The 24,451-nt window shown below is 44.6% G+C and overlaps 1 protein-coding gene and 1 long non-coding RNA gene across 3 annotated transcripts in view; one reads left to right on the top strand and one right to left on the bottom strand.

Annotated features, from left to right (window-relative positions):
* Positions 1 to 884: 884 nt before the first annotated feature.
* On the bottom strand, positions 885 to 5,724 carry LOC309625768. Its single transcript, XR_014242754.1, has 2 exons — positions 4,762 to 5,724; positions 885 to 1,214 (listed from the first exon to the last, which is right to left on the bottom strand). It is a non-coding gene; the product is annotated as an uncharacterized lncRNA (long non-coding RNA).
* Positions 5,725 to 5,844: 120 nt separating this feature from the next.
* SPTB (spectrin beta, erythrocytic) overlaps positions 5,845 to 24,451 on the top strand; it is a 123,370-nt gene continuing 104,763 nt past the window's right edge. For both annotated transcript variants that reach the window (XM_082386414.1, XM_082386412.1), the window contains exon 1: positions 5,845 to 6,016. The gene's annotated coding sequence lies outside the window, so the exon portion shown is untranslated. The remainder of the gene's footprint in view (positions 6,017 to 24,451) is intronic.

The following is a 24,451-nucleotide window of genomic DNA, read 5'->3' on the forward strand; positions in this document are numbered from 1 at the left end:
CTACTTCTTTGGTTGGCCTCCAGAACAGCAACTCTCTTTTAGTTTGCATGATTTATTTGTTCATTAATTCACTTATTCACTCACTTACTCGTCAGGCCTTTATTAAGTACATCTTGTGTGTCAGGGGCTGTGCTAAGTGCTGGGAAACTTAAAACTGTATCCCGAAAGCAACAGGGAGCCACTGGATGATTTAAAGTAGCGGAGTGACATGATCAGATTTCTTTTTTAGAAAGTGTACTTTGGCTACTATGTGAGGGAAGAATTGAAGGAGAGTGAAACTGGAGAATGGGACAGCAGTTAGGAGGTTTATAAGCAATTCATGTGAGAAAAGATGAGGCCTGGGTTATGGACTGAATTGTGGCCTGCCCTCCAAATTCATATGTTAAAATGCTAGCCCCAAGTACCTCGGAAAGTGACCAGATTTGGAGATAGAGCCTTTAAAGAGGTAATTAAGGTAAAATGAGGTCATGTGGCTGGCCCTAATCCAATATGACTAGTGTCCTCACAAGAGGAGATTAGGACACAGACACGCAAAGGAAAGACCACGTGAAGACAGAGGGAAAAGATGGCCACCTACAAGCCAAAGAGAGGGGCCTCAGAAGAAACAACCCTGCCGGTAACTTGATCTCGGACTTCTATCCTCCACAATTGTGAGAAAACTAATTTTGTTGTTTAAGCCACCCAGTCTGTGGTATTTGTCATGGAAGCCCATGCAAACTAATACAGCCTGAACAAGGCAACTGCAGCAGAACATAAGCGCCTTCAGACACCAGTTTATCATCACACCCCAGTATAAGCCTGCTATTACATCTGCACAAGTTCACATCTCTTAGGTAATGGAAAATCTAATCCTGGAAAGGAAGGAAAGCTCAGGCACAGCTATAGAAGGAAAGATGCCCATTTATTCCAAAGCCTGGTTAGTGCTTCCATGCACTGGTGGATGACAGGATGTAAGCCTTGCTCCTTTCCATTATCGGTGGAGGGAAATTTGAAATTGGTGTCACTTGCTCCTTTAGAGGGAGGTCAGTTTGGTATTTACACACTCACTGCCAGTTTTCAGATTCCTTGCAAGGACCATTCTGTTTGAGGCATCTGAAGGTGAAGTTTAGTCCTGTAGTCCTTTGCCCTCAGTGCCTCTATATTGTAAATGGTGGGCTTTTCAAATGGGTCCTCCTGCTGCTTTGTCTTTGGAAGTTGTGGAGACTGTGGTTCCCCTAGATGCTCCCAGAAATGGAACAGAAATTTCAGTTTAGTTTTATGAAATACATCTCTTGGTGACAAGGCAAAGATGAAGGGAACTAATGTTTTTTGAGCTCTAGGCACTATTTCGAAGTTTTCTGTTCATAACCATGAGTTCTTGATTTTTGCATTGTTAGCAGAGATTTGAATGAGGGGAACATTGGGTAGGGTTGGGTTTATTTGGCTTCGTATTTCTGTTTTTTTTTTTTATTTTTTTTTAATAAATTTATTTATTTATTTATGGCTGTGTTGGGTCTTCGTTTCTGTGCGAGGGCTTTCTCTAGTTGTGGCGAGCGGGGGCCACTCTTCATCGCGGTGCGCGGGCCTTTCACTGTTGTGGCCTCTCTTGTTGCGGAGCACAGGCTCCAGATGCGCAGGCTCAGTAGCTGTGGCTCACGGGCCGAGTTGCTCCGCGGCATGTGGGATCTTCCCGGACCAGGGCTCGAACCCGTGTCCCCTGCATTGGCAGGCAGATTCTCAACCACTGCGCCACCAGGGAAGCCCTGTATTTCTGTTTTTAAGTAGCTTTCTGATACATGTTCATTTCTAAGTCACAGTAGTCTTAAAATTTCAAACAAATAACTGGTTCTGTGATTCAGTAAAAATAGTTTTTAGGATTAATTTAATTCAAGGCACAGAAAGCTAGTCTAGTCTATATTTTTGGTTTATGATTTAAGTTTTTCAAGTTCTTTGGTCTTAGAATCAAATCATAAACTTTAAACTGTACATACAACTGTAAACTGTATTTAAAAATCTTTATCCTGCTTTAAACTGCTTTTATTGAATCTGAAAATTCATATTTTTCTTCAACTCTGAGAAATTTTATTCCACTTTCTCCTTATTATCATCTCATCTGCTCTCTCTTTTCTCTCCTTTTGTAACTTCTATTGGAACAGATATTGGAACTTGGGGATCTCGCCTCCATGACTTTCAACCATTCTCACAAACTTTCCATCTCCTTGTTTTTTGCCCTCTGTTTGGGGAGAATTTCTGTTTCCACTAATCTGCTCTTAACTTGATCAGTTCTGCTGATCAGCTAATGAATTTTAAACTTCAGAAACCACTTTTTAAATCTCTATGTTTTCTCACTGATTATTTTTCATGGATACAATATCCTTTCAAATCTTGCTGAATAAAATTTAAATTCATTTAAATTTTATCTTCTGTTTCCTTTATTAACTTAGTTTCCTCTGATATTACTTCTTTGTTAGTTGTGTTTTGTGCTTTTCTTTCATGGTATTGGTTCCCCTCCGCTGACAAAATCTTTGGTGATTTTGATAGTCCGATCATCTTTTATTTGAGGATCGGTTTGCCCGTCTGTTCTGTTAATCATAGCCTGTTTTCAGGAACCGTGAAGGAAGGGCACAACATGCTATCCAGAGAGAGTGAAAGTTCCCTATTACTTCTAGCGGTCAGTATATACTTGGGCTCTGCCCCTCTGGTTCCAGGATCCCCACTAACTTTATCCCACAGGCAAGCATTTGGTACTTAAGGCCAGCAGGGGAGGGGACTCCTCAATGAATTATTCTATCCTAAGTTCCCCCCCACCACCTCCTCTTGTATCCTTTGACTCTTGCTTGGAATTTCCCTAAACTATTCCTTCTCCTGAACCTGTTTTGATTTCCTCTAACTTTGTTTTTCTCTAGATCAGGTCCTGTCTCTCTCTTCTATATTTCAGGATTTCCTAAAAATTCCTGGAAAATTGATCACATTTTTTTCTTATTTCCCTGTGCTGTTAGATTTCTATTCTCTTTAAGACATATCTTTTTATGAGATTTAGGATGGAAGAGAAGGTAAATGCATGGGCTCAACCCACCATCTTGACCCAATCTCTACTTATTATTTTCTTTATTATCTCTAATTAATTATTAAATAATACAAGCTCAATGTGAAGAATTCAGAGAATATAGAAATAGAAAATGAAAGTTCCTTCTTGTGTCAGATTCCTCTAATGTCCTGACTTATATCCGCTTCTCACCTATTGATTTTAGCTGGAGCTGGGTTGACAGTTCTGTGAGGGCTTCCTCTCACTTCCTGGTTAAGTAGAAGCCCCAGTTCCTGGCTGACAGCATCTAGTTTCAAATGCACACCTTCTCTGTGGCCCTAGAACTGCAGATTGCCAGTTAGGAGCTTGCTTGGTAGCTTGGAAGTGTGGGCTGTCAACATGGAATAGGGGGTTAGGGGGACAGTCCCTTGACCAACCAGGATGAGGACCAATCTCCCACCTTTCTGATAGACAATTCAGGGAGGCTTTATGAACTCTTCTCAGGAAGTCCCTGCAGAATTAATCCCTGCTGCCCACAGCAATGACTTCAAATATGAACCCTTATATGAGCTTTTCCTTCTTACCTATTTCACTCTCCCCAGTTTCTCATTCCCACTCCCTGGGATCTGCCATTTTCCTCCCTCCTTATTTGACAATAACCTTTTCCTCTGTACTTCTAAACTTCCTCTCTCCCTCAGTCCTAATTTATCATTTCACTGTAACTCTATTAGCTGTCAGGCATGTGGGGATGCTGTCAGGATTACAGGCTCTGTAGCAAATGAGGTTGTATTGAATTATTTAGATTTCAGCTAAAGTGGAAATAACTAAAGCAGCTGAACAGGTTTGTAAAATCCTGGGGTAATCTGTCCACTGATTTGGTGCTTTTACCATATTATTTTTTTCTCATGGTTGAAAATTATAAATTTTAAGGCTACAAAGAAATATATGTGTACAACTTTTCAGTTCAGAGCCACAAACCTAAAGCTAAGGAATTGTCTGTTTTATGTAGTATATAATTATGTAGCTGCAGAGCTGCAATTCTAGGGAATCATGAATTTATTTAATAAGTTTATCTACACAAGGCTTTTTAAAAACACAAATACATAATTTCTCTCAGTTTTTTTATTTCAAAAATAGAACAAAGATTTCTACTTGAGATATATGATAGTCTCAGCCTTTGAAGTTGGCCTGTTTTTCTTGAGTTTTCCTTGCCAGAATTTGGTTCTTAATTTTTAAATGAAAAAGACCTTGTTGTTTCTAACTCAGTAAAAAAACAAATGGATTCTTAAATGTTATCAGAAAGGGGGAAGGGTGGATCACTGCTAATCTAATGGGTGACCACAAATATTCTTCTATTATCTTCCCTCTATTACTAGTGTGTCTTGGGAAATTGAGCTTAATAAGGGCCCAGACAACAAGGTGGTAGTGTGGAGAGTTCTGTGGCTTTGTAACATCTATGGAGTTTGCGCCACCTGGCACATCTCAATGTCTAAATGCCCACTCTCAAGAAGTGTGACTGCAGCAGGAAGTGAAGTATCTTTGCATATGTTCAATATATAAACTAAGCACACACATCTGGCACTTAAACACCCTTTTCCTGGTGAATCCTGGAAAACAGCATAATTATACTCCCAAGCAAATAACGAGGAGTAAGACTGTTTCGTTGTTAAGAACACTAGGCATCATCAAAGTTAAAACTCTTTTATCATCTTTGCGCTTTAAATCTCCACTGTCATCTCCAAAATAGCTGAGATTACCTGGGCTGATGTCTGGTGAGAAACTGTCTCAGCACGGCTGATGGAGAGAAGAGATGAAAGCTGCAGCAAGGTGTACCACCAAGCCTTACTGAACAATGACCTTGTATAGTAAGAAAGTCGACAAAGTGGATAGCCTTGCAAGTTGCCACTTCTGTGTCTCTCTCCCGAGATGACTCGGAGATGCTTTGTCTTTCCTCTCTGGCACCATCGCTTCTAGTGTTTTCTCTGGCCTACAGCATCCCACCCCACCCAGCGTGCGGAAGCCTCCGCTCGCCTGGAAACCGGGTCTGGCCAGGAGGTGTCGGTGGGCTGGGGTGGCAGCTTGCCTGTTGATTACAGTCCCTGTAACGTGCGAGCCATGGGACTGCGGGCTGCGCCCCGCCAGCATTGCCCGGTCCGCCTGGACCACACCAGGATTGCAAACAGAAACGGAGACACCGAGCCCTCAGGCTGGGGGCGCGGGTTTCGGGCCCAGAGCCCACCCGAGCCCTCCCAGCGTCTGTTCTTACTACCATCCAGGAGAAGCCCGCCCGGAGGACGCTTTCTAACACACCAGCCCCCGGGAACAATCTGTCCCTCCCAAATCCGCCGCAGCGGGGGCGCACTGCCGGGGCGCCCGTTTTGCCTACCCTACGGCCTAAGCGTGTCTTTTAATATATTTTAAAAACCTGACTGTATACAGTGGGAACGCAGGGCGGGAAAGACTGGAGGGCTCATTTTCGTGGCCAGACTCGCCGCTCCGGGCGCACGAATTAGGCCGGAGCTGCCGAGCCAAATCCTTTCGCCGCTGCAGGGGGCTCGGGGTAGCGCGCGGTGAGGGGCGGTGAGCAGCGATGGGGGGCGCTGCGGCCGACTCTGGCCTCTGGCGGGTCGGGCTCATGCAGTCCGGAGGGGGGCGGAGACCGGCCCGGGGAGCCGGGCGGAGGCCGGGCAGGTGGCCCCGGGCTTGGAGGCTGATTGGCAGGTGCGGGAGTGGGTGGGGAAGGTTGGGGCTGGGCCTGGCTCTGCGGGAGGCTGCGGCCCCGCCTCCCCGCCCCCGCCGCGGGACTATCTGGTCCCGGCAGCAGCGATGTCCCCCGGCAGGAATGTCCCTCCTCAGATAATGTTATTTATATCTCTGGGCGGGTCCGCGGCTCGGCAGCACCAGGCGCCCGGCGGCCGCTGTGCCAGGAGCCCCGCGCTGCCCTCCTCCCCCTGCGCCGCCGCCGCTGCCACCCCCGGGCTCGGGGTGGCCGCCGCTACAGCCCCAGCGCAGGTGAGTCCCGGGAGGGCCCGGCGGCCCGAGGGAGCTGGGTGCGGGTGCGGATGCGCGAGGCTGGGGCGCGCGGCGCGAGCGCAGCGGAGGCGCTGGGCCCAGGGGGCGCGTGACGCACGGGGCCCAGGGGACCGGGTGGGGACCCAGCCCTGGGTGCCGGGCGTAGAGCCCGTGGGAGGCCCTGGTGGCTGCGGCAGCTATCGCCCCGGGGCGCGGGAATCCTCGTGGGCTTCGGCGGCGCTTGGCAAGCTGGGCGCTTGCTTTGGAGAGCCGGATCCTGGAGCGTCGCCCGGGGGCGCTGGGAGGGCGGTGAGGGGGGTGCGTGTTCTGGTCTCGGGCTGCCTCCTCCAGGACCCCGGCGTGGGGACGAAGGGAGTTCTGCCTCAAGCCTGTCGGACCTCCGCGCTGCCCTCTCTGCCGGGTTCCTCAGCCCTGGGGCCACTCAGATTCTCTTCTGGGGAACTTGTCTGCGCGCTCCCCAGTAGCCCAGCGCCCAGGCAGGGAGGGCAGGGCGGCGGAGGGGCCGGGTCTCCGAGCGTTGAGAACGACGCGGAGACTGGCCGGGTGCAGCCCCAAGAAGGAGAGATCAGCGTGCCCCAAGCCATCCTCCAAGGACCCCCACCCTTCCTCTCACAAAGAGTTCCGCTTCTCCAAGCTGCTACGGTCCACTCTACTCTCCCTTGCCTCACGGGTTCCTCTTTCTCCAACAACTTGGCCCTGAGAAATAGCAGAAAGTGGGAGAAATAACAGGAACTTTAAAACAATCCCCAACTCCCACCAACTCGCCCAGACGTCCAAAGGTGGGGAAGTAGCGGTAGGCTTGAGTACCGTTTCCGTGACAACGAGCCCCAGGTAGGGTCTTGATTTACAGCCTATTAATATCCAAACCACTATTTTCAGTGAGGAATTAGAGGCGCCAGGAGTTAATAGCAATACGCTTAACTCACTGAAGGAAAATGAAAAGAAACCACAGTTTTGTATGCATCAGATGGTGGAGGGGGGTGGATATATAGTGACAGTATTTTTGCACCCAGAACTCCTGTGAGGGGAGGCTAGGCTGTCACTTCCAGGTAGCAGGCAGCCCTGCAAAGTCCACAGCCTTGAGTTAGTCACGATCTATACTTGAATTCCTAAGGAAAGTGATTCAGGCGGCTCTTGAATGAGAGGAGTGTGCAAATCAAAAATTTTAGGCACCTCTGTACTATCCACTAACCGATTCTTAATTTCAAAGATCGTACCAAATTTTATTCTAGAATTCCCTCTTTGACCACCCTCTGATCCTATGACCTAGAGCAGGTCATTTCCTATTCCAGTATCAGACTTTAACTCTTTTGCTAGGAGCTGTGGGTTCCAGAATGTCTTGGGAAGCTCTTTTTTGTAAGTGCAAAATGTTTAAGTGTACTGAATGCTCAATACCCAACACAGCTAGGCTTTTACTTGCCTGGAGGCTGTGGGCTAGTTAGAAAAAGGAATATTAGGCTCACACTGAAGAAGAGCCCACCAGCCTTGAAACTAACTGACTCCTCAGAAGTGGGTCATTTATACAGACCTTTATCAAATCCTAGCATAAAGTACAGCTGAAAGACATAAGCCCTACATTACAAAAACGTGGCCGTTAGACCCCTTTAGCTGTTGCCCTTCTCTTTATCGGTGGTCCAGTCACAATGATTGGGGATGAGCCAGTCCTGTTAATCCCAAATTCTCAGAAGACTCAGTCTGCTCATGGAATTGAAAGCACCCCAGACCTCCCAGGCATCCAGGATGGGCCTTGTAGCACAGGCGTATCAAGTTTTCCTGAGTGGCTTGCCCAGCTGAGAGCTGGGATACCACTTTTTGCTCTGGTCATTGCTTCTCCCAAGTGTTCTGAAGGTGTCTTTTAGCAAAATACCTGCTAGATGGTTAGCTTCGGGGTAGGTAAAGGTGTGGCAGGAGGCAGACTCTCCTATATGACAAACTAAAAATGACTATTTTAGGCAAACTAGCTGTGAATGAAAGTTTTGAACTAGAGTCAAAATCTGATGGTTCTGCCACAGTTCTGGAAACAGGCTTGTTTTTGGTAAATAAAAATAACAGTAGCTTTCCTTCTTTTTTTTTTTTTTTTTTCTGTCTTTTACATACCAGTGTCTAGCCCGGTGCCTGGCTGGTGGTGCACACTCAGTTAATCTTTGTTGAATGAATGAGGGAACGAGTAAATGAATGCTCAGAGTTTTCTTTATATTGTCCTACTCAGTTGTCACAATAACTCTTCAAGGTAGCTCATATAATCAACATTTTACAAGTGAGGAAACAGGTTCAAGGAGATTAAGTAATTTCCCTCACATCACTCAGTTGATGAGAGGTGAGGCTGGGATTCAAACTCAGCTGTTCAGTTCCACCCTCTTTTAAGGTTCAGAAGTCGGCAGAGGATATAGAAGTGTAAGTTGGAAAGTTTGGTTATAGGACTGTCTCTTAGCTTCACAATCTTTCACTCTCAAGGCCTCAGGTAATAATTCTGCATATATCAAAGAAACTTTAAAAATATTGCTAAAGGTATTGGACACTTCCTTGCTCAGAGGTACTTAGCCATGCCCATTATGTGCAGGTCATTGTTTCAAGGACAGAACTGTAATTTTGGCAGTATTCAAAGCATGGATTTTTTGAAAACAGATTTTCCTTTCAGTCGTGGAATTGGCCAGGAGAGCTTGATGATGCATGGGGACAGCGTGATAGGACGGAGGATGACTATAAAAAATTCATGAGGCAAACGCTATTGGACTGGGAAGGGACCTTGGAGGTCATTGAGTCTAGCCTTCTATTTGCATAGCTACTTGCTTGAAGGTGAGACCTAACTGTAATTTACCTGGTCATTTATGTGCAGTGGTGGTACGTGCCTTCCATGCTTCTTACCATTCTAGACCATTTCTTTCCTGTCTCTCTCTCAAGGCCAGTATTGGGTTTATTTCCTGAAGTTCTGCCTAATATTAAACCACTGACATTTTCTTTCCTTTGAGGGAGATTGTGAGAGGATATATTTTAATATCCAATACCTTCATCCTAGTGAAATCTTAAAAAGGTTTTGGAGATAGGAGAGAAGACATAAGGAGCATTCAACTCTAAACTGTTCCATAACCTCCCCATTGCCTGTTAGGTGTACAGATGTATGCATTTTTACACAACAGGTATCTTGAGACAATACAGATTTTAAGACAAATAATCATGTAGCATTTCTGGAGCAATAGAGAAGGAAAAGACTTTAGGGAATTATTGGGACTGTCAAATACCTGTTTTAATCTAAGCCCAGTCACTAAATTGCTCTTGAAGTATATTATTCCAAATTTCAAATTCAAAAGCAAAATTATACCCTCCATTCGAGACCTGAAATGGTAGGAAACATAACCAGTGGTGCAGACCTGGCCAAGAGTATAATTACAAGGGCAATTAAAATCCAGACATATATCATGTTAGCAGTGGGGGCAAAAGTGGGGCTTCCTTTCATTTTAATGCTGTAAATTTAGCAACTGAAAAGGTACAGGGCTAGGGGAAAAAAAATAGAGTTTGCATTGAACTGGGCTCAGATCATCCAGGATATTTATGAAAAGAATAACAGGGCACCTTGACAGCTAAAGAACAATAATTGCTTTGAATTATAGTCAATTCAAGAGTTTCCTCCAGGGGCTTCCCTGGTGGCACAGTGGTTAAGAATCCACCTTAACCAAGGCAGGGCACACGGGTTTGAGCCCTGGTCCGGGAAGATCCCACATGCCGCGGAGCAATTAAGCCCGTGTGCCACAACTACTGAGCCTGTGCTCTAGAGCTTGCGAGCCACAACTGCTGAGCCCGCCTGCCACAACTACTGAAGCCCGCACACCTAGAGCCCGTGCTCTGCAACAAGAGAAGCCACTGCAATGAGAAGCCCGCGCACCACAACGAAGAGTAGCCCCCGCTCGTAGCAACTAGAGAAAGCCCGCGTGCAGCAACAAAGACCCAACTCAGCCATAAATAAATAAATAAATAAATAAAAGAGTTCCCTCCAGCATGAAAAGGAGAAAATTGGATAATCCTGAAAATAAGTTGAAAATCATTTCCATTTATACCAGACTTAAATATGGGTGTGTCTCACTAGAGAATTCAAAGCACCTCAAATAAAATGAAGCACACCTTAAACACATAACTTATGAGGACTGGAAAGAGGCCACTAGCTTCATTCTGTCCCTCTGCTCAGTTCATGCCTGTTTCTAGAAGCCCCCTAGGAGTGTTCAATCAGTTTCACCTTCAAGAATATTTCCTCAGGGGTAGAAGAGTAAGAAAAGGCCTTTCATAACACTTACTCCAAGCCGTAAGTCATAGGGAGCTAGAACTGGAGAGGCCTGAGAGAGCCGTATTCGGAAAGAACAAACACTGGCCACCTACTGTATGCATTACCCTGTTATATGTTGAGGACACACAACATCTGATGGAGACCCACTGGTCCGATGGGAGAAAGGACTTGCAAACAAGCAGTGATTCAACAGGGTGCCTGAGAAAAAGCCCACAGGGGGAAGCATCTGATTTAGGCTGGAGAGTGTCTAGGATTTTCCTGATGGAAGAAGGGAGGATGGGTGAGGGTGGGGCCCTAGGCACATAGCCTGGCATAGACGTGCAATAGATCATGATTAGATTAGAGGGTGAGGAGTAGTTCTCTGTGGCTGGAGTACAGGCCACAGCACAGGAATGGACTGGAGGTGTGACCCTAAAAATGGTTTGGGTTCAGTTTGTGAAGAAGTTTGAACCATTGAAGTTTCAAGCTGAAATCAGTGAATGTTTTGAGCAGGGGAGGGACCTGATCAGATCCTTGTTTAGACAAAGCTCACCAGCAAAAGAGAAGGGAATGTGAACTAGAGATCAGCCAGTACAAGTTGATGACCACACATGATGTATGGTCCACTTAGTTTGCAGGAGGCCTTTGTAAGTGCATCATCTCATTTTATTCTACAATGACCATGTGAAGAAACAGGGAACATGTCATCATTCCTGCTTTACAGTCAAAGAAACAGGATCAGAAACATACAATGATTTGCCCAAGGTCCCTGAATTTGTGGTAGAACTTGACTTTGACCTAGTTTCCTAGTTCCAAGGCTGGGGCTTTGTCTAGACCTTCTCCATGGAATAATTGAATATTCTGGGCCTTCTGGGTGAGACAGTGATTGCTTTCTTTCTTCAGCAGAATTTTCAGTCCAAGCTCATTGGTCCTGGAGAAAGGGAGGAGGAAAGTTGTTACCGTATTTACTCTTTAGCCACAAAACCTTAAGGATGGCCCTCCAGCCTGTACACAGATGATGTTGCAAAGTATGACTTAATGTCAAGCATACATGTGGATTCCCAGCATGCTGTAGATAAGCGATGGACTTATATGGCTGTCAATTGATGTTTTGGCTTTTTCATTCTCTTACCCCAAATTTACTGGGCATTGTTATGCATATGCCTCATTTGGGGCTTCAAAAACCTCTTTTTGTCCAGTGATCTTGGGTGCCTTGATTTGTGCTTACTTCAGTCTTCAACAAATATTTATTGAGCTCTCATTTATTTGCCAGGCATATTCTAGGCCTAGGGGATATAGCAGTGAAGATGGCAAAAAAAAGGGCTGACATCATGGAGCACATTCTAGTTGGGTGAGGCGGGTACTAAACAACGACAAATGACAGACGAGTGTCATACTTTCAGGTGATATAAAGAAAAAATAGCGCAAAGGGAAAGAGAGGGAGGTGGTTCTAGAAGTTGATGTAGGATGGCCGGGAAAGGCCTCTCTGATGAGTTTTCATTTGACTAGAGACCCAAATGAAGCGAGGCGGGGGAACAGGGACGTTTGGGGGAAGAGATTCAGGTTGAGGGGATCTCTCAACCTGAATTGGTTGAGATGAAGGCCCAAAGATGGGGTCGCTACTGTGTCCAAGGAGTGGGCAGGAAGCCAGTGTGACTGGCGTGTTGGGAGCCAGGGGGGAGCACAGGATGTGATGTTGGGGAGGAAACTGGGTCTGGATCATGCAGGCTTTGAGGCCAGGCGACAACTTTGGGTCTTAGCCATACGATAGGAAGTCACAGGAAGTTGTGGGCAGGGGAGTGACTTGTTCAGATTGGTGTTTTAGGAGGATCTTTCTGGCTGTCCTGTGGAAGATTGATTGTATGGGACAAGAGTGGAAGCAGGGAGTGGAATGAAAGCTACTGTAAGTGGTCCAGTTAGAGATGGTGGACCAGGGTGAGGGTGGTAGGTTTGGTGACATGCAGCTGGCTTCTGGATAAATCTTTAAGGTAGAGTTGATGGAACTTGGATATAGAAGATGGGAGAAAAAGAATAAGTCAAGGATGATTCAACTGGTTTTGCTCCGAGCTACTAGAAGGATGAAAAAGCCACTTACTGAGATGGGGATATGTCTTATCAAATATACTGTGGGCTACTATTTTTGATTTTTGTTTTCAGTGGGGAGTTGATTTGGAATAGACTCAGGCAGATACACCAAAAAGGTGTTTTATTATGAGTGGCTCATCTGTTTGTTTTGAGGTAAAGCCTCAGATGTGCAGTTAGTTCTCTGTGCTTTGTACCATTCCTTTTAGGTCATTCTCACAACATCTCCACTATATGTGATAGAGATTAAGATATGGTACAAACAAGATTGAGATACATGTCACCTTTTGTAATTAGAAATGTTTTGAATTTGCTGATTAGAGCCCACTTTTTAACACTACCTGGTTGTCATTTTAAAAAGAACTTTTAAAATTATAAAATGAATTCATGCACATGGTTGAGAAGTGTATCCACGTTGTACAAGGTACACAATGAAAGGTCAAAGTCTTCCTTCCCCTACCTCCAGTCCTACTCCTAAAAAGTTACCAATGTCAGCAGTTTCCTGTGTATCCTTCAAGAAAAATTCAGTGCATCTATAAGCATATGGCCTGACACATTTTAAAGCCCTAACTTTAACCTAACAAAAGCACGTGTTTGGTTTCATTTTTTGTGACTCAGTGGCCCGCGGGTGTATACTTCAATGGGCTGGAATCCAACTTTCTACCAATTAAGGGTCTCCCTCTCCAAAGCCACCCCACATGGGAACATCGTGTTCATCATACAGTGGCCCTTCTCAGAAACCTACAGTGGTTCCTCTGTCGGTAGAGGCGGAAATCCAAACTCAGAAAGTGACTTTTTAAGAGCTATTGTAATCTGGCTCCCATCTCTTTCTATCCTTCTCTCTTACCACTTCCCATCACAAACCCACTACTTGAACCAGGTTCATCTGCTTCTACTTACTGAGTCCTGAACCTTTCATCCAGAGTCTTTTGCATCAGTCTTCCTGGAACACTCCAGCCCCCAGTCATCTCTCCCTTCTCCAAGTTTGTTAAAGGGCTAGTTACATATACTACTTAATTGAACATAATCATAGACTTCTTTTACTGTTATTTAACTTTTCTTGTGTCTATTATTTGTTCAACTAGACATCTCTTAAGAGCAAGAACTGATTTATGAATTTCAGTCACAGATCTTGCATAAAGCTCAGCCTAGTGCTTTTGCACATAGAAGTTCAACTAGTAATTTTTGGAATGTGCACTTTGACAGTCACTCCCTAGTGGGGTGATGCTGTTACACGGGGATTATTTTAATAAAAACTTGTCAGATGATGGCTGCCAAAAAGGCCACCTTCTTAGTGGGTTACAAAGATGTCCGTTCCCAGGGAATGGTAACTGGACGCTGCTCCTTTGGATAAAGAACTTTCTGATACGCCTGGCCTCGGTCTCTTGTCCCTTCCTCAGATGGCATTGCATCTAAATGTCAGAAACGGGGTGTTTTTATTTGCCCCTAAGTGATGAAGAACAGGCATTTAATGAGCATGGCAACCATTCGAGTTTGAAAAACTGTTTTAAATTATGATAAGCATATGTAACATAAAAGTTTCCTTTTTAACTATTTGAAGTGCTCAGTTCAGTGGCATAAGTATGTGCTCATTGTTGTGTAGCCACATCATCACTGCCTTGTCCAGAACATTTTTCATCTTCCAAAGCTCAAACTCTGTGCCCACTGAGCACTAACTCCCACTAACACTCCACAGCACCTGGCAACCACCACTCTACTTTCTGTCTCTATGTATCTGACCACTCTAGGTACCTCAGATAAGCAGAATCATATCATATTTGTCTTTAGTGACTGGCTTATTCCATTTAGCATAATGTTTTCAAGGTTCATCCATGTTGTAGCATGTGTCAGAATTTCCCTCCTTGTTAAGGCTGGATAATATTCCATTGTATGTATTTTTCACATTTTGTTTATCCGTTCATCCACTGATGGGCACCTGGGCTGCTTCCACTCTTGGCTGTTGGGAATAATGATGCTATGAATATGGATATACAAACATCTCTTCAACATCCTGCTTTCACTTCCTTTGGGTATATACTCAGAAGTATACTCCAGTATATTGCTGGATCATTCTATTTTTGACTTTTTGAGAAACCAAACCATGCAATTTTAAAATTTCTCCCTGATATTTGTTGTTTTCAGAGGGAAGGGCAAAATCTATTAACATCCTCACCTTTGGGACCAAACTGAACTTGAAAATTGTTCATTTGAGAACACTATCTTGAGGGGGTAGTTTGTCATCAAAGTTCTTGAATTTGTCCCTGTGTTAGTTACCTATTTTTAAACTGTAGACTTTTAGAGGACAGGCAAGAGATGTTTAATTTGCTTTGTAGGACATGTAGCCCAAACTCAGGTGGGAAGAGTGTAAATATTACATGATGATTATTTCAGCCAAAATAACTCCTTGAGCTGGATGACAAGAGTTTGGGTTGCTTCCAGCTCCTTTTCTCTTGCTGTTTGCCCTTGGGCAAAGAACCTTCTTTTTCTGACTTTTTCAGGTGTGTGTGTGTGTGTGTGTGTGTGTGTGTGTGTGTGTGTGTGTGAGTGTGATGGCACCTTAATATTTATTATTATCCTTAAAATTTCTTCACAGATTTCCTTGTAATGACTGTTACTTCACCTTTGTAGCCTGGCCTGACAACCCCTCTCCTTCTCCAGGTCCTGGGGTAGCACCGAGTGCTTCCTCTTGAATATTTTTGAGCACCTTTCTCATTCCTTTGTTACAGCAAGGATCATCTTGTTTTGTAATTGTCCATTTGCCTTCTAAACCTTTAGGCTGTGCTTCTTGTGATGGGGAGCTGGGTCTTACTCTTTTTTTTTTTTTTTTTAATTAATATTCCCAGCACCTAGAGTCATGCTTGGTACGTAGAGGGGAGTGGCTCAAAAATAGTTATTGATTAAAAAATTAAAGACTAAATGAAACATTATTATAATAATTGCATAATTAGAATAATGAGTTATTATAATAAGTCAACATTTATTATGTGATGGCACTATGCTGAGAGCTTTTATATGTATTTGTTATTTCTATTATCCTAATTAGAGAGATAAAAAACTCAGGCTTAGAGAAGTTTAATTACCCAAAATTACATACCTAGAAGATCAAAGCTGGACTTGAACCCTGGTGTATATTCTAGACTGCTTGCTTGGAATCACCATGCCTACCATATTTGTGTGGACATCAGTATTCCACGGCTCTCAATTCTAAGAGTTTCTTTTGTTCTTTTATCCTGCATCTTAAATGATCTGAAATTAGAGAGGTAATTATTTGTATACCTTTATATGTTGCTTTATATTTTCTGATTTAACCTAATAGGCTTGAATCCCCTGATTAGCTGTTAATAAATAATTGATGTTCTGAATCCTATTTCCGAAACAGTTCTTTGACATCTGAGGATGAAGGTGCTAATGAGTACTGTACAATATACCCACTGTCATAAGGCAGCTCCCCATATCGCTGTACTAAAACTGCTTTCGAAGGGGTCTGATACTGTCAAATGTGATGGCCTCCATCTAGACCCAAGTCCCAGGTTCCCTGCAATATTTGACTGTTAACCACTCTTGCTTTGAAACTATGCCCTCCTTTGGCTTCCTTTTTCTCCGCCCAGCTTGCTTACCATTGCTTCTTTCTGCTTTTTTTGTTCCCTCCTCACTACCAGTTTTTTTGTTTGTTTGTTTGTTTTTTTATTTTTGGCTGTGTTGGGTCTTCGTTTCTGTGCGAGGGCTTTCTCCAGTTGCGGCGAGCGGGGGCCACTCTTAATCGCGGTGCGCGGGCCTCTCACTGTCGCGGCCTCTCCCGTTGCGGAGCACAGGCTCCAGACACGCAGGCTCAGTATTTGTGGCTCACGGGCCTAGCTGCTCCGCGGCATGAGGGATCTTCCCGGACCGGGGCACGAACCCGTGTCCCCTGCATTGGCAGGCGTATTCTTAACCACTGCGCCACCAGGGAAGCCCATCACTACCAGTTTTTAATTGTTGAGGTTGCCAATGCATCTAAATCCTTATCTCTAGCCCTAGTCTCCCCTCTCAGTTCCAGGCTGCTTTAGAGCTGTGTACTAGCCGTCTTCATTTGGTTGTAACAAGAGGTCTCAAACTCACCATGTAGCAATAGGACCTCTTGGCCCCCTTCTTCACCCCCAAAAGTGAAGTTTCATTTTCTTTCAATTTCCACTGTCCCTATTCTTATCCTATGTTTGAATAATTGGCCTTCAGTCTCTGTCTTTCTAACCCATCTTACTCCCTGATCTCAGAATTATTTTTAAAAACATGAGTCTGACTGAGTCATTCAACTGCTTTAAAACCCTTTAATCATTCCCCGTTGCCCCAAAATAAACTTTAAACAGGTAGGCAGGGACCTTCACAACCTGTTTCAACCTCCTTTCCAGGCTTCATTCCCTCTCTGTTTACCCCACATTGGATGCTTATGACTGTTTAAACTTGGGGTGCATTTTCATGCCTCCATGACTTTGCTTCTGTTGTTTTCTAGGGCTGGAATATCTTTTTGCCTTTCCTCAGCCGTGAACTCTTACACAAATGTCCCTAAAGGCCCTGATCAAACATAACTGCTTTGATGCTTTCCCTCTTCCCTAACCCAGGAGGACACTACACTCTCCTCTGAGTTCTTATGCTGTCACTTTTCATGTGGTACCCTGGCTGGCCGTATACAGGCGTGACTCTCCTTCAGATTATGAGTTCCTCGAAGAAGGGACACTTGTCTGGTGCCCACGGGGGAGCTGGTGCCTAACTCCGGGTCTGGCTCATGGGCGGTGCTCAAGAAGTGTTGGTTGAATTGGGTGATAAGGGAAGTTTCAAGAATATTCAACACTGAAAATAATCCCCCACATTCTGACCTATAGACAATTATGAAGAAGGGTTAATGGGAGACACACGCTGTTGACGGGTTCGGAGTAAGGAGTGGAGAGGCATGCTTTAGACCTGAGGAGGCTATCTTCCCACCTCTGTATTCCCCAACTGCTTTCCGTTTAGCAGAGGGGAAAGTAACAGCTGACTTTTAATTTACATCATCAGAATATGTCTAGTGCTAGAAAAATTAGGTATTCATCGAGAATACAGTCACTCCCACCTCATTTTTCAGTGAATGTTTGAGGCTGACCCTCAGAATGCAGCTATGAAAGGCTCTTTGAGTGAGTGTTGTCAGAGCAATATACACAAGATTTGCTTTATAATAGTGAAGAGTTAGAAAAACATTTCAGAAGAAAAGACCCTCAAATTCCTGTAGAGAGGTTTTATTTTTTCTAGGTGCATTTAACCTTTTTTGTTTGTTTGTTTGTCCTTAAGGCATGTCGAAATAGCGACTACCTTGTAAAATATTACAGCGCTTGTTTCTTGGTATGTTCTGCCCTGCTTTTTGCCTTACCCGGACAAAATGTGAGTTTCACCAGTGGCTGGACTCCCCAGCCTACTGCTTGCTCAGGCCTTTGAGAATGTTTTGTTTCTTTCAACAAAACTCTCTGTCATGGACACACTCCCACTGCAATCCAACCGCTCTCTTCTTTTGCTGCGTTCTGTGCCCAGTGGTTGATAGGAGCTGGTTTTTAGCTTCCAAAGGCGGTGAGCAGGGCTGCTAGGCCTTTATAAACATGTGCAGGGGTTCTGAGATGAACTGATAAACGGAAGGCCCTCAAAAGGCCGTGGACGGATGTGCCCGGTAAAAAGAGGGGCAGAGGACAACGTTAGGTCTCATGCGGGGGACCTGAGGGGAAAGAAACAAAGGAAGGGACTCAGCCAAGATAACTGAAGGCCCCAGGGAGTCCTGAGGGGCATAAGCAGGCCAGTGATGAGCAGACAGCAGTCAGCAAACTTGATCCAGAGGTGACAGTGAGCGTGGGGTCAACTAATAGCAGCTTCTAGAAGGTCTAGGTAGAATGCCATGGATGCCAGTGGTCACTATCCCATCTCAAGGATTACTAGTTGCCATTGTAAAGGTTACCAGCAGGCTGACTACTGGTTAAGTGGCCTGGCTGCGTGCTTTTTGAGTGAACAAGCCTTTTTATTTTATTTTCAGGAATGATTTACTTTGTATTATGTTAGCTGTGGTCTGGTCTCGGTTTTCCCATTTAAAATCTAGGCTGTTGCTGGTGGGGTCAGTGGCTCAGGCTCTTTCTTTCTCTGCAAGGTGGATGTTACATTCTGTACGTGCTTTCTGCATCTGTTGGGAATCTCGATGCCCAGACATTTAAAGTCTGAAGCAGGAGAGTCCCTCACGGTGGAAAGTTATCAGAAGAATGGATGTGTTTACAGGCACAGAGAGTGAGACCCTGTGTTAGAACCAAAGCAAACTGCTCTGGGGTAGGAAGTAGGTACCCTCTGCAAGACGGGGACCCACACCTGTGAGGACAAACAAGGTCACTTGCATTCAAAGCTGTGTGAAACCACTTTGCCCAGGAGACTGGAAAAATACTCGACCAGCAGCAGGTCGTTGGGTGAGCTGGTGGGTGCGGAGTAGAGCAGGTAAGTCAGTACCGTGCCCTCAGTGTAGCAACTCCAACGGCAGCCTCGGTTTAGCTGCTCTCACTGCGTCTGACCCAGAAAACACTCAGAAAATGACTGCAGTGAAACACATCTTCAAGGTGAAACTTTCAGTCCAGGTTGGGGAGGGATGCGGAGTTGATCCCAAGGGTTCAATACTTACCTCCTAAATGTGCTGGGAGTGAGCTTTGTTTATGCTCTGACCCAGGGGAAGTCACTTTACATCTCGCCCTGTTTCCACCAGCAAAGAGTGCCTTCTGCTTGTTTTGCATAAGCCTTGCACCTCCTCTGCGGAAGAGGCAGAGAATGAACTGGGAGCTATAAAACTCCTGGCGTCATAAATCTTTGCAAAAGCAGCAGTCTAGTGAGCAGCGTATTTGGCTGGCAAGTAATCATCACAGTCTATACTTGGTTTCTCTGCCTGTGAAATGGTGGGAATGCTTTCTCGTTGAAATGTAAAGGAGGTCAAAATGAAATAGTGTATGCACTTTCCTTTTTAAAAACCTGATGCTTAAAGCATCAGAACAACTCAAAGAGAGACGCTCTATGGATAAAAGGTACTCTCTGAGCACCTTGCAGACATCATCTAAAAACCTAGAAATTTTCTCCGAAGAGTATCTGATTCAACTCGCCTTTTTATTTTGAACCAATAAGGGAGATCCGCAGAGGGGAGCTGATTTGCCTGAGGTTGCAAAGTTAGTTAGTTGCAGGGCTCCAGGTAGAACCCGGGGCTCTTGACCCATGGCCTAGTCCTACCTCTCTCTCTGCCTCTCCCCCTCATATGTATATATATGTATGTTGTGATTATTTTTTGTACTATACTACAACTTGCCCTTTTCATTTAACGATGAGACACTTTGGATGTCTATCTATATCAGATTATTAGATTGCCCTCTTTCATTCTCTCTTTTTTTTTTTTTTTTTTTTTGGCTGCGTTGGGTCTTCGTTGCTGCGCGTGGGCTTTCTCTAGCTGCAGGACCGGGGGCTACTCTTCGTTGTGGTGCGCGGGCTTCTCACTGCGGTGGCTTCTCTTGTTGCGGAGCACAGGCTTTAGGTGCACGGGCTTCCGTAGTTGTGGTACGCGGGTTCAGTAGTTGTGGCTCGAGAGCTCTAGAGCACAGGCTCAGTAATTGTGGCGCACGGGCTTAGTTGCTCCGCGGCATGTGGGATCTTCCCGGACCAGGGATCGAACCCGTGTCCCCTGCATTGGCAGGCGGATTCTTAACCACTGTGCCACCAGGGAAGCCCCCTCTTTCATTCTTAACAGGTGTATAGTATCTTATGCTCCTTCTATTTCTCCATGATGACTTTAATATGTACAAGCAGCACCACGGAGTTTGAATCTTTTTTTTTATAATTAATTTTTATTAGAGTATAGTTGCTTTACAATGTTGTTAGTTTCTACTGCACAGCAAAGTGAATCAGCTATATGTATACACATATCCCCTCTTTTTTGGATTTCCTTCCCATTTAGGTCACCACAGAGCACTAAGTAGAGTTCCCTGAGCTATACAGTAGGTCTCATTAGTTTGGAGTTTGAGTCTTGAATTCATGTTACTGATGTAAGAATATTTTATATTAGCATCCAGGGAGGGGAACAACTTCTGTCAAGGTCAGATGGTTTGAGAAATCTGAGACCTTGCTTCTGTTTCCTGCTGCTACTTACTTGTGGGCCCCTGTCATATGCCAGGTGCCATGCTTGGGACTTTAAATGCTTTAACTCATTTAATTCTCACAACAGTCCATTGAGTTAGATATAATTCCTATTTTACTGATGAGGAGGTTGAGGCTAGTCAAGCCAGCTTTGCTTAAGGCCACACAGTCAATCAAGTGCCAGGCTTCAGATTTGAACCCAGATTTGCTTGACTCCAAAGCCTTTTTCATTGTCTGAAATCTAGGACGCTATGAAGAATGGTTATGATGGGTTTAAAGCTCAGCGTTTTTCATATCTTCCAAGTTTTGTTGGTATAGACCCAGCTAAGGGTCCACTACACACACCAGCAATGATATGGAGGACCAAGTAGCCGTGGAGCAGAGAGAGAGTGATGTGAGGAGGAGGGACAAGAGGTGGCTGCACTTCAGGACACATTATTGTCTGTTATGTGCTAGGCTGTGCGGGAAACACAGAGGGATTGACTGAGGCACAGCTCTCCACTCTTGGGAAGCTTCTGGTTTGGCAATGGGAAAGACTCATGTGGGACTGACTGTATCACAAACTGCCCAGGGTCTCCAGGAAGCTAAGATTGGTTGGGCCAGGGGTCCTGGGAATGCAGCCTTCACTGAGGAGCAGCCATCTGAACTGACCCTGGAGACAAGTGCAAGTTTCCCACTGGCCGAGTAGGGGAGAGGGCATTCCATAGAGCAAATGGGGGCACATGCGACATAGGAGCCTGTTGTGGCTACAGCAGAGGATGAGTGGGAGGATGTAGTGACCGAGGGGCCTAACAGTTAGGATGAGGCTAGATTGTAGCAGCCTTGAATGCCATGTAAAGAGCTTGTAGTTTATATTTTAGATCCTGGGGGCACTATCCAAATTTTTGAACAGGGGAGTGATGTGCTGTCAGCTGTGTTTTAGGACATCCTGCAGAAATGTAACGAAGGGCTCAAGAGGGTCTAAACCAGGGCAATGGGAATGGAAGGGAAGAGGTGAATCCAAGAGATTCTATGAAGTCCAAGTATCTGGACTTTATGTGTGAGGTCAGACCCATTGTCGATTTTTGTGGGCCCTGCCACATAAAGGACCAAACGTATTAAAATTTACCAGTATCCAGATGCAACTAGAGATTATCATACTAAGTGAAGTAAGTCAGAAAGAGAAAGACAAATACCATATGATATCACTTATATGTGGAGTCTAAAATATTGCACAAATGAACTTATCTACAAAACAGAAACAGACTCATAGACATAGAGTACAGACTTGTGGTTGCCAAGGGGGAGGCGGGGAGGGAGAGGGATGGACTGGGAGTTTGGGGTTGGTAGATGCAAACTATTACATTTAGAATGGATAAACAGAAAGGTCCTAATGTATAGCACAGGGAACTATATTCAACATTCTGTGATAAACTGTAATGGAAAAGAATATAAAAAAAGAATGTCTATATGTATATAACTGAGTCACTTTGCTGTACAGCAGAGCTTGGCACAATGTCGTAAATCAACTATACTTCAATTAAAAAATTAAATTAAATTAAAAATTACCAGTACCCTATATTAAATGTAATGTTTTGCTGTCAAAAATATTTGAAGGGATTTTGGGGGGGTTATATTAGTTTTTTTTTTAATTGGAGTATAGTTGATGTATAATGTTGTGTTAGCTTCAGATAAACAGCACAGTGATTCAGTTATACATATATATGTGTGTATATATATATATATATATTCTTTTTCAGATTCTTTTCACTTACAGGTTATTATACAATATTGCGTATAGTTCCCTGTGCTATACAGTAGGTCCTTATTGGTTATCTATTTTATATATAGTAGTGTGTATATTCATCCCTCCCCCTCTTGGAGTTATTTTTAATTTTGATTTTACAGTGTTAATTTTATACTTTGGCACCAGTCAGTTTTTTTCAAGTCTTAGAGTATATTCGCCAGTCCTTAAAATTCAGTGGCACTAAGGTGGGGGGGAAGGGGAGCTGTTGAATACGACCTAGCGTTTTCTAGCTCAGGTGTCTGGGATGTTGGTGTTACTAATTTCCTGAGATTTAAGTCTTAAAAGAAGGAGCAGCTCTGAGGGTGGGGAGGAGGTACAAAGAGTTCAGTTGACCATGTAGAGTGGGAAGTGTTGGCCTCATGTTTCGGTGGAGCTGCTGCAGTGAATCTGGAGACCAGGAGGCGCTGGGGTTGGGAGTGTTGATGTGACAGCCCTCAGTCAGCACAGAAAGGGAGAGGATCACATGAGGGAAGAGAATAGACTTTAGCTTTGGGTAATGCCCACACTTAAGGGATGGGCGGAGGAAGAGGACCTGGAGAACGTGATTGCCGTGTAACAACATACTGAGGACGAAGAACCAAGGGAATCCAAAGCCATCCAAATCCAGCTTCAAGAAAAGGATGGTTAATAATGTCTGATGCTGGAGAGGGATGAGAGGAAAGGATAGGAGGACGCCGTTAGCCTGTAAGAGGCTCAAGTCACCTTCAAGAAAGTAGTTTTAGTGGAGGGTCCCATTCAATTATCCGGAGTTGCAGTGAAGCCATGGTGCGGAGGAGAAGGCAGTGAATGCAGACCGCTTTTCTGAGAACTTGATAGAAAAAGGGTGGGTTGAGAAAGGTCAAAGGAAGTTTGGCAGGACATGATTTTTGGGCTGAGAGGGTAAGGAGCCCTTGGAAAGGAAGCTGGGCTGAGAAAGGATTGGTGGATGGTGGAAGTCTCTGGGAGGCTGGAAAGCACCGAGTAGTAGGGTAGCCGACCAGCCCAGTCACACCTGTGCCCTGACATTGATGAAGTGTAAGCTTGCAAACAGTTGTCAAGCAATTCTGCATACAAGGCACCATGATGGGTATTCCAGGGGCATCCCACCCTTCAATGAGTCTGTGAGGTGACTCTAGGCTCCTCAAGATCAGGGACTTTATGTTGACTGCCTGCTCTCTATGCCTTGAGTAGTGCCTGGCACAGGACGATGCATCAGTGCATATTTGTCAGCACTCTGGTGGACTTAGGGTTCCTGTCCCACAACATCCTGAAGCAGGCTCCATCCCTTCTCTTTTCTCCTGTTCTATTGTGGGACATATGATGTAGGTGCCGCTCATGTAAGTTTGGAAGCTTGGTTATAAAGCAAACATTCTCACATTCACACTTTACACCTACCTGCGTGCCCCTCCCCTTTTCTCAGTTGCCTGCCATCTCAGGTCCTGTCTCTCTTGAAAATGTGGACAAGTAAGTTTTTACTGGGACTCCTTCTGTGCCTCTCAGTGCTGAATTCTGGGGCACCTGGACTTTCTGTAGAAGCCGGGAAAGAATATATGATGATCCTTTAGGGGAAACAAAGGGGCTCATTCAATGAGTTGGTGAAAGATGAGTCTCCTTTGTTGATGGAGATAAGAGAGGATCTGGTTTCCTGAAAGCTCTCTGGGTGTGAATGCGCTTTCTTTGCTTGGTTCATGTCACTGGGGGATTTCCTTGATGGCCAATGAACAAGAGGGATCTTTGCTAGGAAGTGCTCCTGCCACCCCAAACTCTATTTTGCGGAAAGGCAGAAACCCAAGGATCAGGCCACATTTGCTGTAATTCTCTCAGATTCTAAGATTATGAAGAGTTTTATTCAATGGGAAGAGTCTCACTTATGTTTTGGCAATTTCACATTTCCTGGTTGAGATGAGCTGGGAGACTTAACTTCTTTTCAGGAACACTTAATTTTTTTTCCTTTCTATTTACAATTATAATACAGAGTTTTACTAATGTAAAATATTGCAGAAATACAGACCATAGAAAATGAAAGTTCCTCATCATCCACCTTCCTTATCCCCTAGATAATCATTCACTACAATTTGATGCATATTCTGTCAACATTTTTTATACATATGCTAATAAAATATATGATTGCTATTTATTTTTACAGAAAAGGATTTCTATTATGGATACT

Source organism: Balaenoptera borealis, assembly GCF_965194805.1.
Source record: "Balaenoptera borealis genome assembly, chromosome: 3".
Lineage (NCBI taxonomy): Eukaryota > Metazoa > Chordata > Mammalia > Artiodactyla > Balaenopteridae > Balaenoptera > Balaenoptera borealis.